The following is a 15,738-nucleotide window of genomic DNA, read 5'->3' as shown; positions in this document are numbered from 1 at the left end:
ATCTCCATTTTCTAGTTTAGAGCCTGGAACAGTGTAAAAATTTAGTAAGATCTGGTAAATACAAAGTAAAATTACAAATAAAAGACATGGTTTTGTCTTGTCTAACATAAAAAAGACAACTCTGGCATTTCCAGCTTTATTGTCCTTCTCTACATTTCCTTGATTTATAAGAAATTGCTGATAACTTTGTAATAACAGTAGGTAATTACATATATTCTAGTTTTGATATCACTGGAGCTGGAAATTCAAGCATATACAAGTAGCTTAAGTGATCCGTTGCTAATGTATCCCTATTCTCCTTAGAAATTTTGCTTTCTTATTCCTTATACATCTTCTTTGGGTTTTCTGATATAAGTTGACAGTTTGGATAATGACAGAAGGAAAAAAGTAAATTGAAAGTTACTGCCTGTTTAGTGCCATCTGCTATTATATTTCTCTTTGCTAGTTACTCAAGAAGCAGCATTTTAAGTTTTAATTTTGGCAATACTTTTCTATACTTTTTCTGCCTCCTCCTTACTTTTTTATATGCTACATATCTCTGATTTGGCTTCTCAAATATATAGCTACATTTCCTACTCTAAAGAAAAGTTTAAGATTCCTCTAAAGGCAGTCACTTGTCAACTTTGACAGGAATCTAGACCTAGAATGGATAATGTTTAAGAATAGTCTAAAAATATAGGTAAGGACAATTGATACGCCTCTGCTTTCTGCATTCTTTCTGGCATTTTGGTTTCCAAAGATTTAAAACACAAAGGATGTTAGAGTAGGCATGACTGAGAACATCTTTTTCTCTGAATCCTTTTATCTTTCATATTTGGTAATTTAGCTCTATTATCAAAAATGTGCAGAATTTCACAGCCCTAAATGAGCATAGTATCCTTGGGAACAATGGCTATAAGTCAAATGATGCTATTTTACAACTATGGATCCTAGCTCTATTATTTTGTAATTTAATTTACTAAAAGTAGAAAAGTAAAAGGTATATATTCTAAAATGTTTATTGCAAAGTATATTTTTATATCTACCAACATTTTCTAAGGCATAAAATTACACACACACACACATACACATGCACACACACACGCACACACACATTTCATTGTATTACTTTTCCCTCCATAGTTTATTTGGTTAAATTTGTATTTCTATGACATGTCTCCACCTGCCCCATGCCTCTTTTTTCCATTAAAATGATAAGTCCTGTAGGCCAAAAAGGATTCTTTGCAGAGGAAATTGGCATGAGAATGGAAGGGATTATGAAGGAGTAAAGCCAATTTGTGGAGAACTTTAGAGGCCAAATCTGGAATTTAAAACTTCAGAAAAGAAATGGGAGAATTAATAAATATTAATTCAGAAGAATATTTGTTCAGAAGAAATGACCTGAAAACCTGGTTTGTTGTGAATGCATAGAAAAGCCTGAATGACAGAATAAAAGTAAGGAATGCCAATCAGACAGTTGGATTGGGATAACTATCTGTATGGGGGGAAATAATATGCAAGTTATAACAATTATTATAAGAATGTTGAATACAGGTCAATATCCACATTAAATGTGTTCATCTGTTTAAGAATATGTATCAGGCTGTTAAACTTATGAGAATAACCACTCACACCCCTCAGGCTATGGATATAGATATTTTTCTTATCATTAAGCAAACCAGAGTTCTAGTCTATCTTAGTAGCTAATTTTACATGCCAGCTTGACTGTGTCAAGGGATGCCCAGATAGCTGATAAGACATTGTTTCTGGGCATATCTGTAGAGTGTTTCTGAAGGAGATTAGCATTTGAATCATTAGACTGTGTACAGAGGATCCACCCTCACCAATGTGGGTGGACATCATTCAACTTATTCAAATAGAATAAAAAGGAAGAGGAGGGCAAATTCTCTCCTTTTGTTCCTGAGTTGAGACATTCATCTTCTCCTGCCCTGGAACATAAGAGCTCTTGCTTCTTGGGACTTTGGGTTCAGTGCTCATACTATCGACCTTCCACCTCCACCACCTGCTAATCTCACATTTTCAGCATGGGACTGGGAGTTTTATCATTGGCTCCCCTGGTTCACAGGCCTTTGGAATCAGACTGAATTACACCACCAGTGTTCTTGTTTTTTCAGGTTGCAGGTGGCAGATGGTGAGACTTTTGGCCTCCACAGTCAAGTGTGCCAATGCCATAATAAATTTATATACATATATATACTATATATATATTTTTTACATATATATATAATGTGCATATCATTTACATACAACATATATCCATATATATCACTTAAATGGAGGAAATATAGAAAATATAGACTGTAGACCTCCATTTAAGGTTTTATTTTTCTGGAGAACTCTAATATATATAGAAAGCTTGGTTTTGATATAATTTATTTTTACTTCAATTCTAAGATGAAATCGATTATAAAAATGCTACATTGAATAAAACGACTTTGTGGTACAATGAAAAAGAAACACTTTACATGTAAATATCAATTGCAATACATACAGTTGTTAAATAGTTAAAATAGACGCAAAGGTTTGTTTTCTTTCTAGCTAGATGACCTAAAAGGAACTGATTTACTCTGCTACCTAAAATAAATGGAAAAAATGACAAAATATGAAGCAGCAGTTCTCAAACCATTGGATATAAGGCAATGAAGAGCAGTGATTCCTGAGAGAAGGGAAACAAATGAGGTAATCCTCAGGTTTGCCAATACCTGCTATTGTGATGGGATAGTTTTCAGCCATGGCTCAGAGATGGTAAACTTGTGTAGTGCACATCACTACAGAGAGTTGAGATAGAGCTCAGAGGCTGAGGAAACCAAGGCAGCTAGAACAGAATATTGAAGAGGAGAAAATTGTGCTCATGAAAACGTTGGAGATATGAGAGGGTTCCTCCCAGTTATTTAGCTGAGTAGGGATTAGCGGATGCATGTGAAGAAACTGAGACCTGGAAATAACCACCTGGAAAGATTAAAGACTACAGTGCCTAGTGTTCAAATAGGGCCAGCAATAGAGCCTGTTCCTATCAGCCAAACTGGAAATCCTCAGGATTCATGGGGGATTAGGTAGAATACCAGAAAGGTTTGATTTAAGCAGTGGAAAATAATTAGCACTAGACCGAGCATTGCCACTTAAGAAATCTTGAAAGAAATACCCAAAAAGGTCAAATTGTTCACATAACTTTATCTCAGATCAAAGATGAAGAATGCTTAGAAGAATACAGAATTACTAAGGTTCCAAAAAGGTTAAGATTCACAATGTCTGGCATCTTATGAAAAGTTATCAGGCATGCAAAGAAACAGGCAAATACCATCTATAAGAAGGAAAAAGAAATCACTGATTATAAACCAACTCAGGAAAGACATAGATGTTAGAATAAGACAGGGATACTAAAAATTATTGTAATTATATTCCATATGTTTAAAAACCAAACAAGAAGATATAAAATATACAAATCATACTTTTAGAGATGAAAATCACAATGCGAAAGAAAAATTGTCTTTGTTTGCAAAAAACATGATTGTCTATGAACAAAGTTCAATAGAATCTACAAAAAAGCTACTAGAAATTAATTTAGCCAGGATGAAAAATAAAAGACCAATACATAAAAATCTGTTGTGTTTCTATACACTAGCAAAGTACATATGGAAAATAGCATTTACAATAGTATAAAATATGAAATACTTCAGGATAGATACAACAAATGACATGAAAGACCTGTATACTGAAAAGTAAAAAGTACAACTTTAAAGAACATAGAGAAAACTTGAATGAATCATTTTAAAGAGTAATGAAAAAAACTCATTAATGTTACTTTATCAATCGTCTCCAAATATATCTACAGATTTAATGCAATCCCAATTAAAAGCTTGGCAGTCAGGTTTTTTTTTGTTTTTTTTTTTGGTGTGGAAATTGAATTTATATGGACATTCAAAGGAACTAAAATGACCTAAACATCTTGAAAAAGCAGATTAATTTTTGAGGAGCAACACTACCCAATTTCAAGACTTAGTCAAAAGCTACAATTGAGAAAATGTGGTATTGTCATAAGACAAAATTATTATCCGGAAAGAAGAGAGCTGAGTTAAAAAGAATTGTGTTACCATAGATTTTTGCAAGGGGAATATCTTCTCTGAAGAAACTAAAATGCTAATAAGAGGATCTTGGGCTGTCTCTGGACAGGAATGGGCAAAGCAGGAATGATTAGGGCTTTCTGGAGCTGATAATGGAACAGAGAGATAGCAGTACACAGCTCTGGGAAGTGGCTGTGATTATACATAAAAAAGAACTTTTTACACAAAAGATGGTATCTTCAAATAAATGAAAAAGTAAATCACTTTTTATCAACTTCTGGTAATGAGTATGGAAATCCTTGGAAAAGATTAAACTTTATGTTACTGGAGAAGATAGAACAAAAGCAATGCACTTATTTTCTGGTGAATCCTGGGGCCTACCCCTTCTTGGAAAAGATTAAACGTTATGTTATTGGAAGAGATAGAACAAAAGCAATGCACTTATTTTCTGGTGAATCCTGGGACCTACCCCTTCTTTATGTAAATTGTAGTGTTATCAAATATATTATTGCTTAGTTTAGTGACTATCTAGAAGAGCATAGAATTAAAGTAAATTGCATTTATTGATTTTATTCATGAGTGGCTTATGGACCCTATAGTATAAAGAAGTCCATATATTGTGATATCAAAAAAAAGATAGCATTAGTATTTTTTAGTTACCTACGTATAAAATGGTTTTTTGAAGTCTTTTAAAATTAATATTTCATTCTTTGTTGTCTCGGTTCAGGCTGCTATAACATATGCTAGAGATTGCGTGGCTTAAACAACCAACATTTATTTCTCACAATTGTAGAGGCTGAGAAATTCAAGATTGAGCTATCAGCTAACTCAGTTTCTGGTGAAGTCTTCTTTCTGTTTTGCAGAGGGATACAGTCTTTTTGCTGTATACTCACATAGATGGAGGAGGTTGGGGAAAGAAAGATCTGGTTTATCTTTCTCTTCTTATACACTAATCTCATCATGAGCTCCAGTATCATGACCTCATCTCAATGTAATTACCTCCCAAAAGTCACAGCTTTGAATACTATCACATTGGGGATTAGTGTTTCAACATATGCATTTTGAGTGAAAATAAACATCCAGTCCATAGCTATCAGGTTTTCATAATTGCTAGAAATAGTTGCAAATTCTCAAAGCTCCTATCCGCCACATACTAGGTCTCTAATTCTGGTATATTCCAATTCCTAACTTTGCCTCTTTCTCTCTTTCTTTCCTCTTTATGTTGTTGCTTTAAGAAGTAAAAATTGTGGAAGATTCAATATCTTTTTACAAGGGAATTAAAAGAATCCTACAAATATAATAAGCTGTTAATATATAGTATCCAGGTAAGAGAAGGGGCAATCATGTATTACCTGTGAAGTAGATGGCCTTAAATAGATATTTATTGTTCATTTTAGAAAATATTTGATCATATTACTAAAAAAGTATCTCAAACTTTCTTTAGAGGTAAAACTTTGTTGGTTCCTAGTCATTCAATACCATTACTAAAATGCATATGAATTCCATTTACTGTAGAATTTTTTCCAATTCATGGTAAATTATTAGTATGCATTTTGCATTACAACTGGCATGGATATAGAACCCAGTCTCACAAAATCTCTCCCATTTCATGAATATGCTTATTTCTTTAAAATGTTATGCTGTTGAACATGCGTTTTCTTGGTCTTGAATGTCATCCCCTTACATTCTTTAACAGACGTATTCTTATTCGTCTTCAAATATTTCATTTATTTTGTTTCTAGTCAAAGAAAATCACACTTCTCTATTTGCTTTCATTATGCTTTAAAAATCTTTGTTACAGAACTTAGTTCATGGTTGTAAATTTTTAACAGACTTTAATGTGCTGGGAGCTACATAAAGACAGAACACTATGTTTTGTTAACTCGTGTGTCTGCTATGGTGCCAAAAGTGTTTCTGGCACAAAGGAGTTACTCGTTCTATGCTGCTGAGTAAATAGAAAGATTGGCTAAACGATAATTACTGTTGGATGATGCTTGCTAAAGAAACAGTTTGGTAATAAGATTTTTAAAATATGTTTTTAGATGAGCAAATATATTCTATGTATTTTGAGGGAAGAAATGGCTATGCTTTTTAGAAAATTTAATTTTGAGGAGAACTTCCTAATTTAAAGTACGTGGATTTCTATTTTAGAAATATCGACCAGAGTCTTTAAATGTCCCATTCTCTTGGCAACTCAGTATGCAATTATGTTTTGGAGGATAGAAATCACCCTTAAAAAAATTAGAATTGTGTTATATATTCAGGCATTTCAAGAGCCTAAACCAGAAGACAGAAAGGAGTACTTATTAAAGAATTGAAGTCAATCATAGAAGTTTCAAGTAGGTACTATTTTAATAAAGCAAAATTTCCATGAAAGACAATATCAGACTTCTGAGCAAATAAAAATTATCAGTGAAACTAAAATATATTTCACAATGAAGACCATAATGCATATTCGAAATAATTCCCTAAATATTATATATAAGCAACAGAATGGAACCAATTTGCAAAAATTATTCCGCAATTCAATCAGCATTTATGCATTTTCCGAACAATCATTATAATATCTACTACTTTCATTTTATAAATTTCAAAGGGATGCCTTTTGAGCAAACCGTGATTGAGTTACTTGGATTAAAACTATAAATACAAATTGCTTTATCAAGTTTATAATCCTCTGATGAGAAAAATGAGTTATTTACTCAGCATTCCAATGACCTCACTGGTCACATATACATTTTTTGGTGTATCTTCAAGGAAAGAGTCACTAAAGTTCAGAAATACATAAAATTGTGGTTCATAAGCAAACTAACACTAGGATATAAATATATCCTTCCCAATAGCAGTTTATTTCTAGCAGAGGTTATGGGTACCTCTAATCTATGAGTAAATTATTTTATTGAAGTGTTTATTTTTACATTGAATTATCTTAATAAATAAAGCATTCTTTAAAATCAAAAGAAGATTTAACCATGTAATAATCAAATATAGTCAGGTAGGTTTTATTACTTAAACTACCAGATTTTCTTCATCGTTACTAATTTTAGATATACTCAATGTATTCTAGACAAAGGAAGAAAGGATTAAGACAATTATTATATTAAATAATATATATCCTTCCTGATTAAATATAAGGTATTTGAAGTTATGAATTCTTTATTGTTTAACTTGATAATTTTACAATTGAACAATGCCTAGTATGTGGAAGGTAATTAGTAAATGACTTGTTTACTAACCGAATGACTGCCTCTTTATCAATTAATTTTCAAATGGAATACCCAAGCAAAATATATAAATGATGTTGCTAATGGAAACAAATGTTTTAATTTAAAAGCTTTGTAATAAAGCTTTGTAGATTTCAAATCATTTCATTACTTGGCTAAATAAGTAGCAAATGAAGTTCGTAGAAAGGAGAAATGATAGGGTGTGCTTTAACACAAATCTTGCCGTTTATATATGAGTGCTTAAATCCAAAGAGTTATAACATGGGTTTCATTAAATGTCTGTGACATGTGTGAATCTCTCATAACTATTTGGAAATAACTATGAAAAACATATTGATTCTATTTATATATTCATTTATATTGATTATACTGTTCCTTCTCTGATGCTTCAGTGAGAGCATCTTTTTAGAGTATTAATGAGAGGTAAGTAAAATTTGCTATCTGAAATATAATGCTATTCCATTACAAATTTAGATTCAGCATATGACAGTCTACTTGCTTGCTCAATTCCGCTCAGTTTTGCATCTTAAAACACAAACATTTTTGGCTTGTAAATATGTTTTCTCTGGAAAATTTTTTAGCAGCTAGTGACTATCTACTTGCTATTAACCTTGTTTTTCTAACAAAGTAATTTGGGTTTCTTTGAAATGCTGCTTGTCTTATGTTTCTTCTGCTTATTTCTTTATGATTTGAATTACATTTTCCAGCTAGTCTGATATTATTTCCTTGAATTCAACTGTCCAGTACATTTTTAGGTATATCCAAACTTATATCCCATGCTGGAAACGATTACTGTTGACAGTCTGAATACTATGTTAAAAACTTCATGAAAAACTTCAGAACCCCTAGTCAGTTGTCATGCTATATTGTTAGCCTGAAATTATGTTTACATAAAGTTTTTCTTTCAGATGATCTGGTCAATTATTTTCAGCAAAATATTTCAGCACAATATTATTTTCAGCAAAATATACCTTTTAAAGAAAGTAAATTTGATATTTTATGAGTAAATTAATAACTTTATTACTAGAACTTTCATTCACTGATATCTGTTTCTTTCACTGTGAAGTTCTTCCTTGTCTGACGTTAGATTGACATAAAGATGAATAATAAAGATAACTTCTCCAGGTAGGTGAATCTATAATGGAGGCAATTGCATATTAACAACTGGCTATAATAAAATATGTTCTGTTATAGCATATTGAAAATGAGAAATTAATGTATTTTCTGTCCAAGATTATGTAAGGAAAGTTCTCAGAGAGGTGGTATTATGACTTTTTAAACTGAGATTTCAAGGATAAGTACATACTCCATCTGTTTTTAAGTATTTCATAAACCAGACATTATTTACCACTGAGTCATAAAGTCTGTCCAGAGAAATTCATAATATTAACATTCAATGCATTAAAGAGAAGACCAACATTTGATGTAATTGTTCAGCTATGAGTGTAGTGCCTTCCAATGGCCAGGAGTTAGAAGAGTAAGGGTTAGTGCATGTTATAAGAATATGATGTCAAGTGCAAGGAAGAGGTTATTGCAGTTTGCATCCTGAATCATCTTAATGATGCTTTCAGTCCTAATTGACACTAAAATTTTATTTTTCATTTAAAAAATCAACCAAATAGTAAAAAAATATGGGGGGGGCAGCAATGACAAGTCATCATTGAAGAGATTTATTAAAATCCCAGATGTCACTAGACATACACCCTGAGGAATAATTCACAGGTCACCAGAGCACAATCCGCTGAGCAGTGATATGGCTTCAGGGAGATATCAACTGTTGCCAATATTTTCTCTTCCTTTCTTTTGTGCTCTAAACTCAATAAATATTGCTGTTTTCCTTGTTCATAAAAATTCATGGTACATAGAGTTTTTAGACATGTTGAAAATTATGGGAGAGAAAGAGAGAATTTTAATGGGGTGTGTACATATATTGATAGAGCAAGTTCTGAAGCCATTTGTTGATGTTGGCAAGCGGATAAAATAAGAGCAGACTAAGTTTAATTTTATTGTTTCTACCTCTTTGGACTCTGTAAAAAGGAGATCCTGGATAAGGCCTTTAAAAATAAATACTGCATTTAATTGCTTTTGCAAAGAAAATCTTTCATATTGATAGTCATAAATATTAATGAGTTATAAGAATAGAAAATAAGATAATGGGATTAGAGGCCTTCATCAGAATAACAATACATAAAAACCAATTTTGAGGATTTCAAATTCCAGTTCTGTTTGAGTAACTTTTACCTTTCTGACCTCCTACTGAAAGCATCTGTGAAAGCTGTATAAAGAACATAAAACAACTGCTTGAATACTTCATTATATAATCAAGGCAAGCTGTACTTTACTGGTCAACAGTAGAGAGAAAACTGAAATTCTCTTTGGTTGGCTTTCCATATTAGTCTTTCTGACTTTTCCTTTGGGTAAATTGGCTTTTGTTTTTTAATTCACACATCAGATAGGGAAATGGCACTTTTAACTGACTCATAAAAATAAAATGGTAGTCTAGCTATGTGAAACTTTTGTTCAGACTAGGGGACAGAAATTAGTATTTTGGAGTTCCAAGGACACCAGGATTCAGCAGGATCCTGAACTGCAGAGTGAGGGTAACCTACTAAAACTCACAGAAGTAAAAATTTAAAAAATGAGCACTCCTATGTTTATTTCTGAATTTGAGGCAGTAATTTAAAATAGCTCCATAAAGAAAATTCCAGACACAGGTAGTTTGACCAGTTATATTTACCAACATTATAGGAATGAATTAAGACCGATCTTATACAAACTCCCCAGGGAAGATAAATACAAAATAGAACATCTCTCAATTTCCTCTATGAGGTAAGTATAATCAGAGCTAAAGCTTGGCAACAGTATTCCAAGAAAAGAAAAATTATATCTTAGTATTTTATACTTGAATATGGATGTACAAATGACTAAAGAAAATATTTAAAGGAAGTAAGATATTAAAAAGATAATGTACCATGATTAAGTTGGGTTTATTCTAGGAATTTATTTTGAATTCATATTCAAAAATCAATAAATTTTAGTATATTTAAAGAATAAAAGAGAAATTTGTCAATAGATGTAAAAGTAACATCTTATAAAACTCATGATAAATTCAAACTCTCGCTCTTCACAGATGAATGAAATTATATGTAGAAAACCCCATGGATTCTTCCAAGAGATTCTTAGATTTGATAAATGAATTCGGTAAAGTCTCGGGTTACAAAATCAATATACACAAATCAGAGGCATTTGTATATGCCAATAAGAGTAAAGCTGAAACTCAAATCAAAAACGCAATATATTTTACTATAGCCGCAAAGAAAATTAAATATCTAGGAATATATTCAATGAAAGATATGGAAGGCTTATACAAGGAGAACAATGAAATGCTAAAAAAGAAATTGTAGAAGATGTAAACAGATGGAAAAAATCTACCTTGTTCATGGATTGATAGTTAAAATGTCAATGTTACCTAAAGTGATCTACAGAATTAATGCAATGCCCATCAAAGTACCATCATCATTCTTTACAGATCTAGAAAAAATAATTCTTCACTTTGTATGGAACGAGAAAAGACCTTGTATAGCCAAAGCAATAATAATGAAATAAGCTTGGACTGGCACAAGAACAGAGACATCGATCTTTGGAACAGGACTGAGATTCCAGAGATGAAACCATCTGCATATGATAACCTAATCTTTGATAAAGCAGACAAAAGTATATGTTGGAGAAAAGAATCTCTTTTCAACAAATGGTGCTGGGGAAACTGGATAGCTACATGCATAAGAATGACTCTGGATCTGTAACTCTCACCTCTCACAAAAAATCCACTCAACATGGATAACAGACTTAAACCTAAGGCATGAAACCTTAAAAATCCTAGAAGATGTTGGGAAGACTCTTTCAGACATCGGCCTAGGCAAATAATTCTTGAAGAAGACCCCCAAAGCAATCACCACAGCAATAAAAATAAACAAATGAGACCTGATCAGATTAAAAAGCTTCTGCACAGCCAAGGAAACTATCATTAGAGCAAATAGACAAACTACAGAATGGGAGAAAATATTTGCTCTGTACACTTCTGATAAAGGTCTGATAACAGGAATCTATCTAGAACTCAAAAGAATTAACAAGAAAAAAATCAAACAACCCCATCACAAAATGGAAAATGAAAATGAACAGAAACATTTCCAAAGAATACAGAATTATGGCCAGCAAACATATTAAAAAATGCTCAACAACTCTATTCATTAGAGAAATGCAATCAAAAGCACAATGAGATATCACCTAACCCCAGTAAGATTGGCCTCTACCAAAAAAAATCCCAAAACAACAAATGCTGGCAAAGATGTGGAGAGACAGGAACACTCTTACACTGCTGGTAGGTCTGCAAATTTGTGCAATCTTTGTGGAAAAGAGTTTGGAGATACCTCAAAGAGCTAAAAATAGAAATACCCTTCGATCCAGCAATAGCATTATTAGGCATCTACCCATAAGAGCATAAGACATTCTGTAATATGGCAGCACAATTCACTATTGGAAGGACTCGGAAACAACCCAAGTGCCCATCAATTCATGAGTGGATAATTAAAATTTGGTATATGTTTACCATGGAATATTACTCAATTCTAAGGAACAACAGTGAGCTAGCTCTACTTACATTATCCTGGATTGAGCTTAAGTCCATTATCCAAAGTGAGCTGACGCAAGATCAGAAGAATGGACTCCACATGTACTCACCATCATATTGGTGCTGACTGATTAACACTATGGTGCTCAAATGGTGGTGGTGTTCACCAGGGATTCGGGGGTTGGGAGGTAGACCCACATCTTAGGGATGTGGTGAGGATTGTGGAGGGGAAGGGCATACCTCTAACCCTATATAGAGAGAGGCAAAGATATAAAATGCAACCAAAATTTTTGTACTCTCATATTTTCTTGAAATAAAAAAAAACATGAGTTTAATTTATTCATGATTCAATCTCCCAGAAAACTAGGAATAAAATGAACGATCTAACAAAATATAAGATAATAAAGAAAAATAGCATCAATAATTTGAGACTACAAACTTTTTTCCTGAGATCACTGACATAAATATGTCCACTTGTGCTAAATATTTTTATATATTGTTATTAAAAATAAATTCATTACTCATAAATGTTAATGTTATTAATATTTCAATTCAAATGATTTCTTTTTTTTACATTGATTTAAATGGACATTTTAATAACAGTGATTCACAATGAAAACTAACTTATTTATTGATAGATTTTTGTTAAAACAAATGTTCTTATGGTCTTTGTAATTTTTTTTTAATTCAGGATATTATGGGAATACAAACATTTTGGTTACATGAAATGTGTTTGCCTCACCCACGCAAGGGCTACAAGCTTGTCTTTCTTCCATACAGTGAGCCGTGTTTCCATTAGCTATGGGTTTACCCTCCCTTCCTCTCTCCCCGCACCTGACCAGCGCCCAGTGAGAATTACTACCACGTGAGCACCTTAGTCTTGATCAATTAGTAACAATTTGATGGTGAGTACATGTGGTGCATGTTTTTCCCTTCTTGTGATATACAGAGATTTCTTATTGCTTTAGTTGCAAAGAGCTAAAGCAGGAATGCAAGCAACAAGAATAATAAATTATTCAATTTACCCCCCATTTACTAACTGATTGTTGTGTTTTCAGCACTGTTACAACTTAAGTGCTTCATAAAGCCACAGCGCCTTCTAATTATCTGGTAAGACTTCAGTCCCAATCTGTTATCTGAGTTCAGAAGGGACAGATGATCTGGCACATTTTTAAACTGCATGCACCAATCCCAGATTCAACAAAAGAAAGGACTCTTGCAATGTTTTGTATTAACTGCATAGACAATATCTAGACGGACACAGAACCCCTTCACTGATGCATCTGATATTGTGTATACATAATGAGAGAAACACAAAACCAGATACAGAAAAATAGACTGTGAGTGAAGGATTATCTAGGTACAAACCAATAACCGTTAAAAGTATTTTTCCTGCTAGGGTTTCCATAGATCTCAGAAGCTCCTATTATCAGTTAGGTTACTGAACCTCTGACATGACAACATATATTTTTCAATCATCTCTTCTTTATAATATCTGAGCAGAGGACTTTAACAGCCATTTCACATTAGGAAAGAAGGACAAAAGAAAATGGATCTGCCCAGTTATAGCAAATAACAAAACTAAATCCACCTCTGCTCATCAAACAGATACGTACATAAAAAGAGATAAATCCAAGTAGACATGAAAATTTAGCAACAAAACCAAAAAAATATATAGAACTCAAGGTATGGAGTAGAACACATTTCTGGAAAAAATATAACAGTAATTTAGGGTAAAAATTTTAGTAAGCTTCTAATTACACTTTAAAATTCTGTGCATATTTGTATTCTAAAAGTAAAGGGATGATATATAAAACTGAAAAAAAGAGTTTAGAGAGGCAAGAAAACTTTTAAAATGCAAATATTAACATTTGATTGGAAATACTAATGTTCAAATTCAATTATGCAAAGTGTCAGATGAGACAAGTAGGAGAACACATTTACATTTATTCTGATGATGAGTATAATGATAAACAAAACATAAAAAGATACAAAAGGTGATATATATATATATATATATATATATATATATGACATCCTAAGAAATGGTCTACAACATGTGAATCAGAAGCAGTAACAGAAGCAATAATTACATTTTAAATGTGACAAAACTATCTTGAAATTTAGTCCATGGATTCAATATTTTATTATGGATCAGGCAATATAAGGAGGAAGTACAGCATGGTAAATTTTTTAAATTTCAAGGAAAAGTAAAACAAAAAATCAAGGCAGGAAAATAAAATATTCTTACTACATACAAAAAAAAACAAAAAAAGCACCATGGAGGCCTATGAATTTCTCTTGACAACATTAAACATTGGAAGATAAAATGGTAATCAATAGAGTTATTGAAGAATTGGGCCAGTAACCACGCACTTCCATGCAAGAAATCTTCCTAATTTGGAAAGAAACTAACCACAACAAATTATCAAGCATGTATCTGCAGGAGTGGCTGCAGGCATATACTCTGATATACAAAGGTGATGAAGAGAAGGATCATAATAAGAACTGAAGAATGTGAGATCCATAGGATACATTTCTTCCAATTAATTTTGAAATCAATTCATATAAATCATGTATAAACTTTAGTTATGAAAATGATTACAAAATAATTCAAATATAAAAATCAGTAAATAGAAGTTACATAAGAGTAGTAATATGGCACAATGTTTCTAAACTGTGATATGTTGACATAATATAGGAAGAAGTTAGCAAATCAATAGAGAGAAATAATAAAATAGAATTCTGCTAATGTGTCAGCATGCACTTTATTTCCTCAACTGGGTAATTAAAGAAATATGAACTTTTTTTTTGCTAAAGTTAAATAGAAAATCAGTATATTTTAAAAAAATATAGTAGCTGAAAGTTTAACAAGAAAAGATTATGGTTATAAACAAGCATACCACAAAGATGTTGCAGGTTCAGCTCCAGACCTCTGCAATAAAACAAATATTGAAATAAAGTGAATCACACAAATTTTTAAATTTCTCAACGCATAAAACGTTATATCTACACTATACTGTATTCTTTTAAGTTGCAATTAAACTTAGACGTAATGCAATAGCATTATGTCTAAAAAATGTACATTCCTTAATTAAAAATACTTTATTGCTAAAAAGTGCTAACAATCATCTGAGCCTTCATTAAGTTATAATCTTTGTGGTAGTGAAGGGTCTTGCCTCAATGTTGGTGGCTGCTGACTGATCAGAGTAGTGCTTGTTGAAGGTTGGGGTGCTTATGGCAATTTCTGAAAGTAAGACAATGATGAAGTGTGCTGCATTGATTGATTTTCCTTTCATGAAAGATTTCCCTGTTATATGAGATGCTATTTAATAGCATTTTACCCACAGTAGAACATCTCCTAAAAATTAAAGTCAATCCTCTCAAACCCTGCGGTTGCTTTATAGACTAAGTTTCTGTACTATTCTAAATCCTTTGTGTCATTTGAATGATGTTCACAGCATTTTTACCAGGACTAGATTCCATATCAAAAAACCCCACTTTCTTTGTCCTTCCATAAGAAGCAACTCTTTATGCATTGAAGATTTATCATGAGATTTCAACAATCCAGTCACTTTTTTCTTCAGATTCTACTTCTAATTCTAGTTGTCTTGTTATTTTCACCATATCTCCAGTTTCTTCCTCTGAAGCAAGTCTTGAACTCTGTAACATCATCCAAGAGGGTTGGAATCAACTTCTTCCAAAGCTCTGTTCACAAAAATGTTCTTAATGGCATTTAAAATAGTGAATCATTTCAAGAGAGTTCTCAGTTTATTTTACTCACATCATCAGAGGAATCACAATCTATGGAAGCTATAGCTGTACA

This window comes from Microcebus murinus, chromosome 13 (assembly GCF_040939455.1).
Source record: "Microcebus murinus isolate Inina chromosome 13, M.murinus_Inina_mat1.0, whole genome shotgun sequence".
Taxonomy (NCBI): Eukaryota; Metazoa; Chordata; class Mammalia; order Primates; family Cheirogaleidae; genus Microcebus; species Microcebus murinus.
The sequence above is the reverse complement of the archived record's forward strand: the minus strand, read 5'-3'. Positions refer to the sequence as shown.